Below are 13847 nucleotides of genomic sequence, written 5' to 3'. Positions count from 1 at the left end.
TAAATGACACACCCACAGGTGCCATGACAGTTCCAAGACCAACCATAAGGATCAAAAAGTGGGCGGTGGCCCAATTCCTGGAAATCCCTGCCCCTTCCTAAAATAGCTGGAATACTCCTCCAGCAATTTTAGCCTATGAAAATAGCACTCATTAGCCTATGAAATTACCCAGTTCTATAAAAACTGACAACCCCATACCCTGGTGCCTTTCTCACTTTCTGAGATGGCCCACACTCTGTCTGTGGAGTGTGTTTCTCTCTAAATAAATCCACTTCTTACCTATCAAAAAAAAAATATGAACACTTTAATATACCTCCCCCAAAGCTGATCTGATTCTGAACAATCATAATTCCTAGACAATTCTAAATAAATAAAATTGTTAGGATACACTGAGTAGTCTCATTTTTAACATAAAGAGGCACACCATTTTTACTACCAGAAAATCAGTTTCTCCCTGAACCTTCTAAAATATTAAATATTTAGAGATTCTCCTCTTCAAAAGCACCCACTTGTCTCTGTCTAGCCCTCGTTCTGTCATTGGAAACACCCTCTCATTACCTGCCTCCAGCCCCCCAAACATCCATACCCATGCTTGGTCGGCCTCTGAAAACCAACTTTGCTTCTAGACAGTCAAGGATTCCTGGAGGAAAGGTAACTACTGGGTGACCTCAGTTCCCCTGCCCACTGGCAGAGGCAGCACAGTACACTTATTAAGCCCCAGGGTCAGGCTACCTGGGTTTACTTGCTGGTTGGAGAATGCACGTCACCCCTCAATAACCATCTGACCCTGAGCAAGTTACTCAACATCTCTGAGTCTTTTACCTCCTCTGTGCCACAGGGATGACAGTCATAATACCTTACTTATCGTGCAGTTATGAGCTAAAATGAGGGAACACGTGGAAAGCATATAGAACAGTGCTTGGCACAAAGTAAATGCCCAATACGTACTAGCTATTTTTTACTGTTGTCACTGTGCCCTCTTTGATCCTAGATGACTCTTTCCTCTCCACTCTATCTCAGGTTTGTGTCACCTCATAACCAAATTTCTGCCATGATTTGAGGCTAGGACTATGGAAATACAGTAGACATTACGGAAGATTTCAAGAAGGCAATAACATTAAAGTTGGACAATAAAAAATTTCTTTCCCTCTATTTGAGTGCTTATCAGAAAACTGGAAAAGGAAGAAATTAAAGAATTGCATAATCCCCTTAAAATTCTCTATAGACCAATCACGGTCCCTTCAACTTCCATCTATATATTATCAGATGGGTATATTTAGTACTCTCTCTCCCCATCCCAATATGTCACATCTTCCCAACCTTGTTTATTTGTCAGAGCTTTCCCCCTAACTTTATCTTTTCTAAACCTTCTCAGCCCAAACGTATGCCATGTGCCAGCTACAGTAACATCAGGGCTTAGCGGAGAGGAGTTACACATCCAAATTTTCCTGAGCCCTCTATTCCTAAGAATACGAGTAACTTTGAAGAAACCACACACTAGACTAGGTAAAAGTAAATACCTGTAAATACTAGTTAGCTAAAAATAAAATAAAATAGCTTATTGGACTCAAATTGCTTTTTATTTGTGCCATTTCTGTCAGTGTCACACATAAATTTTAATTATACTAAAAGAAGAATTAAGGAACAACTGTCAGGCAGACAGACTGAAAGTGACAGGGTTGCTGTAGGTTATGAATGTTGTTCACTGCACAAAGGCAACCAGCTGAGGGGTTAGTGGGGCCTGAAATCCAGCTTCTCACTCAAAAAGCCATGCATCCTGGGACACGTGGAATTTACTCAGAAGGGACATATTTTTCTACTTCATACAAAGACACCATATGGGCTAGGAGTGGTTACATACAGGGTTATTTAGTAAATAAGCAAATATATTGAGGATAACGGGACCCAGATTTCTCACTGTCAGAGAAAAGAGTTTCAAATATGGAAAGGATGTTGGGTTGGTGGATGTATCAATGTGAACTCATGACATTTCATACAGATCGATATAATTTATGTGAGTCTGTGAAGGTGTGTACATGAATACATTTCCTAGCTACTTCCACCAAGTGGGTCTAGAATCCATGATATACCAGTAGCAATGATCATATTAATATTCTCTGATAAAAGGAATCAGAGCCCATTGGAAAGATAGAGGATTCCAGGGCTAGGACAACGAAAATACAAGATGAGTCAGGAACATCTTGTGGTTCTAGAAAGTAAGAAAGTGCTCAAACATCTTGGGAACGTGTCAAAATTACAGAAGGCTAGCTTGAAAGGGTTCCCTCCTTCCACCTGTCTCTAGTCTCCCAAACACCCATACCCATGCTTGCCAAAATCAGGGAAAATATGAGCATCAAAATAACTACTGACAATCACAGATTATAACTCATTAAATAAAATTATAATCTAGTAATTCATACTGACACAAACGAATGAATAAAAAATAAATGCGAGAGAGGGAAAAACTGTACCTCAGAATACCAACTAATAAATACAGAATAATAAAAGTTAGAAAATTGTCATTTGGTAACTATCAGAGTAATAATTCAGGCAAAATGATCAATGGATGCTTATATTAATGGGTGAAAATTTAACGGGAACAGGATATTTCATCCCAAGGTATAACCCCATAAAATATTTATCAATTAGTGAATACAAAATACTTATTCATTAACGACAAAATCACTATTTATTAATCTTTTTTTAACATCTTTATTGGAGTATAATTGCTTTACAATGGTGGGTTACTTTCTGCTTTATAACACAGTGAATCAGCTATACATATACATATATCCCCATATCTCCTGCCTCCTGCGTCTCCACGCTATCCTCCCAATCCGACCACCCTAGGTGGTCACAAAGCACCGAGCTGATCTCCCTGTGCTATGCAACTGCTTCTCACTAGCTGTTCTACATTTGGTGGTGTATATATATCCATGCGACTCTCTCACTTCGTCCAAGCTTACACTTCCCCGTCCCCCCGTGCTCAAGTCCACTCTCTACGTCTGCATCTTTATTCCTGTCCTGCCCTTAGGTTCTTCAGAACTTTTTTTTTTTAGATTCCATATATATGTGTTAGCATGTGGTATTTGTTTTTCTCTTCCTAACTTACTTCACTCTGTATGACAGACTCCAAGTCCATCCACCTCACTACAAATAACTCAATTTCGTTTCTTTTTATGGCTGAGTAATATTCCATTGTATATATGTGCCACATCTTCTTTATCCATTCATCTGTCGACGGACACTTAGGTTGCTTCCACGTCCTGGCTATTGTAAATAGAGCTGCAATGAACATTGTGATACATGACTCTTTTTGAGTTATGGTTTTCTCAGGGTATATGCCCAGTAGTGGGATTTGCTGGGTCATACAGTAGTTCTATTTTTAGTTTTTTGAGGAAACTCCATACTGTTCTCCATAGTGGCTGTATCAATTTACATTCCCACAAACAGTGCAAGTCAGTTTCTTTTTCTCCACACCCTCTCCAGCATTTACTGTTTGTAGATTTTCTGATGATGGCCATTCTGACTAGTGTGAGGTGATACTTCATTGTAGGTTTGATTTGCATTTCTCTAATGATTAGTGATGTTGAGCATCCTTTCATGTGTTTGTTGGCAATCTGTATATCTTCTTTGGAGAAACGTCTATTTAGGTCTTCTGCACATTTTTGGATTGGGTTGTTTGTGTTGTTGATATTGAGCTGCATGAACTTCTTGTAAATTTTGGAGATTAATCCTTTGTCAGTTGCTTCATTTGCAAATATATTCTCCCACTCTGAGAGTTGCCTTTTCATCTTCTTTATGCTTTCCTTTGCTGTGCAAAAGCTTTTAAGTTTCATTAGGTCCCATTTGTTTACTTTTGTTTGTATTTCTATTTCTCTAGGCGGTGCGTCAAAAAGGACCTTGCTGTGATATATGTCATAGAGTGTTCTGCCTATGCTTTCCTCTAAGAGGTTTACAGTGTCTGGCCTTACATTTAGGTCTTTAATCCATTTTGAGTTTATTTTTGTGTTTGTGTTAGGGAGTGTTCTAATTTCAATATTTTGCAGGTTGCTGTTCAGTTTTCCCAGCACCACTTATTGAAGAGGCTGTCTTTTCCCCATTGTATATTTTTACCTCCTTTATCAAAGATAAGGTGACCATATGTGCGTGGGTTTATCTCTGAGCTTTCTATCCTGTTCCATTGATCTATATTTCTGTTTTTGTGCCAGTACCATACTGTCTTGATTACTGTAGCTTTGTAGTATAGTCTGAAGTCAGGGAGCCTGATTCCTCCAGCTCCGTTTTTTGTTCTCAAGATTGCTTTGGCTATTCTGGGTCTTTTGTGTTTCCATACAAATTGAGAAATTTTTTGTTCTAGTTCTGTGAAAAATGCCATTGGTAGTTTGACAGGGATTGCATTGAATCTGTAGATTGCTTTGGGTAGTATAGTCATTTTCACAACATTCCTTCTTCAAATCCAAGAACATGGTGTGTCTCTCCATCTGCTTGTATCATCTTTAATTTCTTTCATCAGTGTCTTATAGAATTCTGCATACAGGTCTTTTGTCTCCTTAGGTAAGTTTACTCCTAGGTATTTTATTCTTTTTGTTGCAGTGGTAAATGGGAGTGTTTCCTTAATTTCTCTTTCATATTTTTCATCATTAGGATATAGGAATGCAAGAGATTTCTGTGCATTAATTTTCTATCCTGCTACTTTACCAAATTCTTTGATTAGCTCTAGTAGTTTTCTGGTAGCATATTTAGGATTCTCTATGTATAGTATCATGTCATTTGTAAACAGTGACAGCCTTACTTGTTTTTTTTCTATTTGGATTCCTTTTATTTCTTTTTCATCTCTGATTGCTGTGGCTAAAACTTCCAAAACTATGTTGAATAATAGTGGTGAGAGTGGGCAACCTTGTCTTGTTCCTGATCTTAGTGGAAATGGTTTCAGTTTTCCTCCACTGAGAACGATGTTGGATGTGGGTTTGTCATATATGGCCTTCATTATGTTGAGGAAAGTTCCCTCTATACCTACTTTCTGCAGGGTTTTTATCATAAATCGGTGTTGAATTTTGTCGAAAGCTTTCTCTGCATCTATTGAGATGATCATATGGTTTTTATTCTTCAATTTGTTAATATGGTGTATCACACTGATTCATTTGCATATATTGAAGAATTCTTGCATTCCTGGGATAAACCCCACTTGATCAAGGTGTTTGATCCTTTTAATGTGCTGTTCAATTCCGTTTGCTACTATTTGGTTGAGGATATTTGCATCTATGTTCATCAGTGATATTGGCCTGTAGTTTTCCTTTTTTCTGACATCTTTGTCTGGTTTTGGTATCAGGGTGATGTGGCCACATAGGATGAGTTTGGGAGTGTTCCTCCCTCTGCTATATTTTGGAAGACTTTGAGAAGGATAGGTGTTAGCTCTTCTCTAAATGTTGATAGAATTCGCCTGTGAAGCCATCTGGTCCTGGGCTTTTGTTTGTTGAAAGATTTTCAATCACAGTTTCAATTTTAGTGCTTGTGATTGGTCTGTTTATATTTTCTTTTTCTTCCTGGTTCAGTCTTGGAAGGTTGTGCTTTTCTAAGAATTTGTCCATTTCTTCCTGGTTGTCCATTTTATTGGCATAGAGTTGCTTGTAGTAATCTCTCATGATCCTATGTATTTCTGCAGTGTCAGTTGTTACTTTGTTTTCATTTCTAATTTTATTGATTTGAGTCTTCTCCCTTTTTTTCTTGATTAGTCTGGCTAATGGTTTATCAATTTTGTTTATCTTCTCAAAGAACCAGCTTTTAGTTTCACTGATCTTTGCTATCATTTCCTTCATTTATTTCTGATCTGATCTTTATGATTTCTTTCCTTCTGCTAACTTTGGGGTTTTTTTGTTCTTCTTTCTCTAACTGCTTTAGGTGTAAGGTTAGGTTGTTTGAGATGTTTCTTGTTTCTTGAGGTAGGATTGTATTGCTATAAACTTCCCTCTTAGAATGCTTTTGCTGCATCCCATAGGTTTTGGTTCACTGTGTTTTCATTGTCATTTGTTTCTAGGTATTTTTGATTTCCTCTTTGATTTCTTCAGTGATCTCTTGGTTGTTTAATAGTGTACTGTTTAGCCTCCATGTGTTTGTGTTTTTTACAGATTTTTTTTCCTATAATTGATATCTAGTCTCATAGCGTTGTTGTCAGAAAAGATTCCTGATACGATTTCAATTTCCTTAAATTTACCAAGGCTTGATTTGTGACCCAAGATATGATCTGTCCTGGAGAATGTTCCATGAGCAGTTGAGAAGAAAGTGTATTCTGTTGTTTTTGGATGGAATGTCTTATAAATATCAATTAAGTCCATCTTGTTTAATGCATCATTTAAAGCTTGTGTTTCCTTATTTAGTTTCATTTTGGATGATCTGTCCATTGGTGAAAGTGGGGTGTTAAAGTCCCCTACTATGAATGTGTTACTGTCTCTTTCCCCTTTTATGGCTTTTAGCATTTGCCTTATGTATTGAGGTGCTCCTATGTTGGGTGCATAAATATTCACAATTGTTATCTTTTCTTCTTGGATTGATCCCTTGATCATTATGTAGTGTCCTTCTTTGTCTCTTGCAATAGTCTTTATTTTAAAGTCTATTTTGTCTGATATGAGAATTGCTACTCCAGCTTTCTTTTGATTTCCATTTGCACGAAATATCTTTTTCCATCCCCTCACTTTCAGTCTGTATGTCCCTAGGTCTCAAGTGGGTCTCCTGTAGACAGCATATGTACGGGTCTAGTTTTTGTATCCATTGAGCCCGTCTATGTCTTTTGGTTGGAGCACTTAATCCATTTACATTTAAGGTTGTTATCCATATGTATGTACCTGTTACCATTTTCTTAATTGTTTTGGGTTTGTTAATGTAGGTCTTTTCCTTCTCCTGTGTTTCCTGCCTAGAGAATTCCTTTAGCATTTGTTGTAAAGCTGGTTTGGTGGCACTGAATTCTCTTAGCTTTTGCTTGCCTGTTAAGATTTTAATTTCTCCATCAAATCTGAATGAGATCCTTGCTGGGTAGAGTAATCTTGGTTGTAGTTTTTTCCCTTTCATCACTTTAAATATGTCCTGCCACTCCCTTCTGGCTTGCAGAGTTTCTGCTGAAAGTTCAGCTGTTAACCTTATGGGGATTCCCTTGTGTGTTATTTGTTGTTTTTCCCTTGCTGCTTTTAATATGTTTTCTTTGTATTTATTTTTGATAGTTTGATTAATATGTGTCTTGGCATGTTTCTCCTTGAGTTTATCCTGTATGGGACCCTCTGAGCTTCCTGGACTTGATTGACTATTTCGTTTCCCATATTAGGGAAGTTTCAACTATAATCTCTTCAAATATTTTCTCAGTCCCTTTCTTTTTCTCTTCTTCTGGGACCCCTGTAATTTGAACGATAGTGCGTTTAATGCTGTCCCAGAGGTCTCTGAGACTGTCCTCATTTCTTTTCATTCTTTTTTCTTTATTCTGCTCTGTGGTAGTTATTTCTACTATTTTATCTGCCCGGTCACTTATCTGTTCTTCTGCCTCAGTTATTCTGCTGTTGATTCCTTCTAGAGAATTTTTAATTTCATTTACTGTGTTGTTCATCATTGTTTGTTTGCTCTTTAGTTCTTCTAGGTCCTTGTTAAACGTTTCTTGTATTTTCTCCATTGTATTTCCAAGATTTTGGATCATCTTTACTATCATTACTCTGAATTCTTTTGCAGGCAGACTGCCTATTTCCTCTTCATTTGTTTGGTCTGTTGGGTTTTTACCTTGCTCCCTCATCTGCTGCGCCATTTCTCTGTCTTCTCATTTTGCTTATCTTACTGTGTGTGGCGTCTCCTTTTCGCAGGCTGCAGGTTCATAGTTCCCATTGTTTTTGGTGTCTGCCCCCAGTGGGTAAGGTTGGCTCAGTTGGTTGTGTAGCGTTCCTGGTGGAGGGGACTGGTGCCTGTGCTCTGGTGGATGAGGCTGGATCTTGTCTTTCTGGTGGGCAAGAGTGCATTTGGTGGTGTGTTTTGAGGTGTCTGTGAACTTATTATGATTTTAGGCAACCTCCCTGCTAATGGATGGGGTTGTGTTTCTGTCTTGCTAGTTGTTTGGCATGGGGTATCCAGCACTGTAGCTTGCTGGTCATTGAGTGGAGCTGGGTCATAGCGTTGAGATGGAGATCTCTGGGAGACCTTTTACTGTTTGATATTACATGGGGCTGGGAGGTCTCTGGTGGATAAATGTCCTGAAATTGGCTCTCCCACCTCAGAGGCTCAGGATTGACACCCAGCTGGAGCACCAAGACCCTGTCAGCCACACGGCTCAGAAGAAAAGTGAGAAAAAGAAAGAAAGAAAGAAAAACTAAAATAAAGTTATTAAAATAAAGAATTTTTAAAAATATTAAAAATAAAAAAGTTATTTAAAAAAAGAAAGAAAGAAGAGAGCAACCAAACGAAAAAACAAATCCACCAATGGTAACAAGCGCTGAAAACTAACCCCCAAAACCCCAAGAAAACGGACAGGCAGAACCCTAGGACAAATGGTAAAAGCAAAGGTATACAGACAAAACCATACAAAGAAGCATACACATACATACTCAGAAAAAGAGAAAAAGGAAAAAAAAAAATATATATATATATAAAATAAAGAGAGCAACCAAATCAATAAACAAATCTACCAATGATAATAAGCTCTAAATACTAGACTAAGATAAACATAAAACCAGAAACAATTTAGATTCAGAAAGCAAACCCCAAGTCTATAGTTGCTCCCAAAGTCCACCACCTCAATTTTGGATGATTCCTTGTCTCTTCAGGTATTCCATAGGTGCAGGGTACATCAAGTTGATTGTCAAGATTTAATCTGCTGCTCCTGAGGCTGCTGGGAGAAGTTTCCCTTTCTCTTCTTTGTTTGCACAGCTCCTGGGTTCGGCTTTGGATTTTGCCCCTCCTCTGCATGTAGGTTGCCTGAGGGTGTCTGTTCCCCCGCCCAGACAGGACAGGGTTAAAGTAGCAGCTGATTAGGGGTCTCTGGCTCACTCAGGCTGGGGGGAGGGAGGGGCGAGCCTGCAGTGGCAGAGGCCAGCATGATGTTTCAACAGCCTGAGGCACACAGTGTGTTCTCCCGGGGAAGCTGTCCCTGGATCACGGGACCCTGGCAGTGGCGGGGTGCACAGGCTCCCGGGAGGGGAGGCGTGGATAGTGACCTGTGCTTGCACACAGTCTTCTTGGTGGCTGCAGTAGCAGCCTGAGCGTTTCATGCCAGGTGTCCATGCTGATAGCCGCGGCTCACACCTGTCTCTGGAGCTCATTTAGGCGGTGCTCTGAATCCCCTCTCCTCGTGCATCCCCAAACAATGGTTCTTGCCTCTTAGGCAGCTCCAGACCTTTTCTTGTACTCCCTCCCAGCTAGCTGTGGTGCAGTAGCCCTCTTCCGGCTGTGTTCATGCAGCCAACTCCAGTCCTCTCCCTGGGATCTGACCTCTGAAGCCCGAGCCTCAGCTCCTAGCCCCCACCCACCCTGGCTGCCGAGCAGACAGGCCTCTCCGGCTAGTGAGTGCTGGTCGGCACCGATCCTCTGTGCGGGATTCTCTCCACTTTGCGCCCTGCACCCCTGTTGCTGTGCTCTCCTCCGTGGCTCTGAAGCTTCTCCCCCCCGCCCATCCCCCGTCTCTGCCAGTGAAGGGGCTTCCTAGTGTGTGGAAACTTTTCCTCCTTCACAGCTCTCTCCCAGAGGTGCACGTCCCGTCCCTATCCTGTTGTCTGTTTTTTCTTTTTTCTTTTGCCCTACCCAGGTACATGGGGAGTTTCTTGCCTTTTGGGAAGTCTGAGGTCTTCTGCCAGTGTTCAGTAGGTGTTCTGTAAGAGTTGTTCCACATGTAGATGTATTTCTGATGTATTTGTGGGGAGGTAGGTGATCTCCACGTCTTACTCCTCCATCATCTTGAAGGTCCCTCACTATTAATCAATCTTAGAGTGGATAACCTTGCAGACACCATCTTAACCAAGTGACAAAACCAAACATCACCAGTAATGGAATAAATCAACATTACATGCCACCTGATGTGTGATGCATGGAACAGAACAAACATGTCAACGCTTTTATGATTTTCCTGACAAACATACATAACCTGAATCTAATCATTAGAAGAATTAGAGAAATCCAAATTGGGAAACATTCTACAAAATTATGGGACTAAACTCTTCAAAAATGCCAATGTCATGAAAGATAAGGGAAGAGTAAAGAACTATTCCAGACTAAAGTGACAAGATGACTAAATGCAACACAAGACCTTGATTGTATCCTGGATCTGTAAAAGACATTATTAAGACAATTAGAAAATTTCTAAAGGAGCCTATGGATTTTGATGTTTGTTTTGAGGGTATGTAGAAGAGTATCCTACATACAAACTAATAGAGAGTGAAAATGTAACAGTAACAATAAAAGAAGTTTGCTAATCCAAAAGTGGGGAAAAAGAAAAAAAAACCATAAAACAGGGAGAATAGAAAAAAATTTTAATTATAGGCATAAACTAAAATATATATAAATATATAATTTACATAAATATAAATACTAAATACTTTTATTAGAAGACAAAGATTAGAAACAATAAAAACAAAATATAAAACTTATTCATAGGTGCTTATAAGAGTTTTAAATATAGGTACAGAGAAAGATTAAAGGTAAAAGGATAGAGAAGCTATATCATACAAACACTAACCAAAAGATAGTTGATACAGCTATGTAAATATCAGACAAAGTAAATTTTTAGAAAAAAATCATTGCCAGAAATAACAGATACTTTTGATAATAATAAAAGTCTGTTATACCAGGAAGATATAACAATTTCTAAATTTGTATGCACCCAATAATATAGTTTCAAAATAAGGCTAAATTTTACAGAATGAAAATAAATAGCTAAATGTGCATCATTATGGAAAACTTAATATACTTCTCAGAATAACAAATAGCAGGAAAAAATCAGTAAAAACAAAGAAGACCTAACTAATGCAATTAACAAATTTAACCTAATTGAAATATATAGAACACTGCAGACAAAGATGGAATATATGCTCTTTTGAAGTGCATGAGGAGCAGTTACTAAAATTGACATATGCTAAACCATAAGCTTTAACAAATTTCAAATAATTGAAATAAAGCATGTTTTCTGACCACAGTGGAATTTAGATATCAGTTATGAAAAGATGACTCAAAAATTCCCCTATATTTGGAAATTAAGCAATATAATTCTTATAACACTCATGGGTCAAAGAAGTAATGATAATGGAAATTAAAACGTATGTTTAATTGAATGATAAAAATTATACAGCATATGAAAACTTGGGAGAGGTTAAGTTAAAACTGTACTGAAAAAGAAAAAAAAACTGTACTGAGAGGAAAATAAATCTAAAAGCTTATATTAGAAAATAATAACTAAAAATCAATGACCTTTGTATCTATCTGAAGAACTTAGAATAAAGAACAGCAAAGTAAACTCTAAAAAGAAGGAAGAAAACAATAAAGAGGAGAAATTAATGAAATAGAAAACAAATACACAAAAAACAGAATGAACAAAACCAAAGTATGTTTCCTTGAAAAGACTGATAAAATTGATAAACTCCTGGCAAGATTCATTAAGTAAAAAGAAGTATGGACAAATTTGCTGTATCAGGAACAAAAGAGAGTACATCACTACTGAACCTACAGGAATAAAAATGATAGGAACAAGGTATTATGAAAAATTTTGTGCCAATAAATCTGAAAACTTTGATGAAATAAATTCCTAGAGCACAGCTTTCTAAAACAGAAACAAAATGAATTTTAGAAATGTGAAAATTCTATTTCTATTAAATAAATTGAATATGCTATTAAAAAATATTCCACAAAGAAAACTCCATGCCCAGATATAAATTATCCTAAACATTTAAGAAAGAAATGACACCAATTTTATATAATTTCTTCTGGGGTGTAGAAAAAGAGATAACACTTTCTAAATCATTTTGATAAGGGCAGTGCATCCTTGGTACCTTCTTACTCTGGAATTCTATGAAATAACTGTAAGATAAATGATAGGTAATAATTTATTAAGAACTCTCCATGATATGCCAGGAACCACTCAGTGCCACTTCAGGAAGTCCCTCCAAGTTTTTTGCTACCCTAATTGTGAGGACTTTTTTTTTTATTATTGAATAAAATCTTCCTTTGTGTAGCTTCCTTCCATCATTCCTATTTCTACCCTAAATGTGTGACATTTGGATGAAGCAGTTTAAATTGGGCACAGTTTAATGTAGTTTAAAAAAAAACAAATTTTCTGCCCTTTTTGGAGAGGAGGGTCAAGTAATGTGCAAAACAGACCATAGATGTCTTTACTCAATCCCTGAGCTTTACACCATCACCAATCCCTGACTCTTACAGTGTCAGCTTAAGGTAAGGAAAAAGCTCATGGTGTCTGTTTTACGTATTACTTGAGAAAGATGCAGCACAACTAAAGAAAGTAAGGAAAGAGCTTCCCAAGTAATGATGGCAACTCTTGGCTGCACTGAACTTTACACTTCACAAAACATTTTTCATTTGTTATTTATAAGAATCCTGGGAGGGAAGCAGGGCACTTATTATTCCCACTTTACATGGAAGAAAGTTGAACTCAGAAAGGATTAAATATTGGCCCAAGTCACACAGGTAATGAGTGATAAGGTGGGTTTTGAACTTAATGCCTTTGATCCCTAATTTTACGCACTTTCCACAATACCACACAACCCTCAAACGGCTAAGTAATGAAAGTGATGCATATGGGAATGCTTTAACTATCCAGGGTTATACAAACTGGAAAGATGAACGCTAAAGAGGGATAGACTGAGAGAAGCCAAAGCAAAATTATTATCTCTTGCTGACAGAATGGCTAGTAGCCACCTTCTGCATGTGTCCTTCATATAGGCAAGACCCAGATTAACTTACACTTCAAAAAGTAAGCATATAAGAACCTCAGCCTCCAAGATATCTTTCCCACCAGCCTGAAATTTGCTTCCTTATTATGATAGCACTGGAGGCATGGTCTTCCCTGCTGCCCAATATTCTTCCTATAGTTCTGCCTTCTTGGCTCACCATCTGCTCTGTTACAGAAACTACATCAGATTATCTTCAACCACTTCCTCTCTCTTGCCCTCTACAGCAAACATTAAACAACTGTCAATTCTAATCAATTCATTCTTTCAATAAGGGTTTAAAAGCCAGCCATGTGCCAAGCCTACCTGATACACTTCTTGATATACCAGACTACATAATGATTCGTATTTTACGTGAGCATCTCTCTCAGCAGACTCAGAGAAACTCCTGGGCAGGCCCGTATCTTATACATCTCTGCATTCCTAGAACTTAGCACAACCCACAGCAAATAAGTGATCAGTAAATATTTGAAAGAAAAGAAGGAGAGAACTCGTCTCCCTTCTCCATGCTAGAGCTATTTGCTGATTTCTCCCTGGACCTCTGCTCCTAGCTCCAGGTTTTCCCCTTCTGCCCATCTTACTTATTGCCTGCATTAGAAGGATGTCTGTAAAACACAGATATGAATTCTGTGAATATGTCTGATCTCTACTGAAAAAAATCTTTAAAGTCCTTAGTGTTGTCCCAATTCAGGCCAGCTGCAGGCAGGAGCATAAGCACCCTCTAAAAGAGAACTGGCTCTAACATCAGACCCAACCTCCTGGCCACCTTCTCCAACGCTGCCACTCCTCTTGGCTATGCCAAAGTCAGGTCTGGTCCTTTGACCCTCTGAATGGTGGACCTTCTCATGCTGTAACTCTGGGCTTGGGCCTGCCTTACTTCCTGGAAGTACTCTGTGGGCCCTCTCCGTCCCATATCTGGGGGAAGGTCCT

General features: G+C 38.4%; 1 long non-coding RNA gene across 1 annotated transcript in view; it reads right to left on the bottom strand.

The window, feature by feature from the left end:
* The window catches only part of LOC132523488 (uncharacterized), a 324435-nt gene that overhangs the window by 19182 nt on the left and 291406 nt on the right, over positions 1–13847 (bottom strand). The window lies entirely within an intron of this gene.

This window comes from Lagenorhynchus albirostris, chromosome 7 (genome assembly GCF_949774975.1).
Source record: "Lagenorhynchus albirostris chromosome 7, mLagAlb1.1, whole genome shotgun sequence".
Taxonomy (NCBI): domain Eukaryota; kingdom Metazoa; phylum Chordata; class Mammalia; order Artiodactyla; family Delphinidae; genus Lagenorhynchus; species Lagenorhynchus albirostris.
Note: the sequence above shows the minus strand (reverse complement) of the source record. Positions and strands in the feature narration are given on the sequence as shown.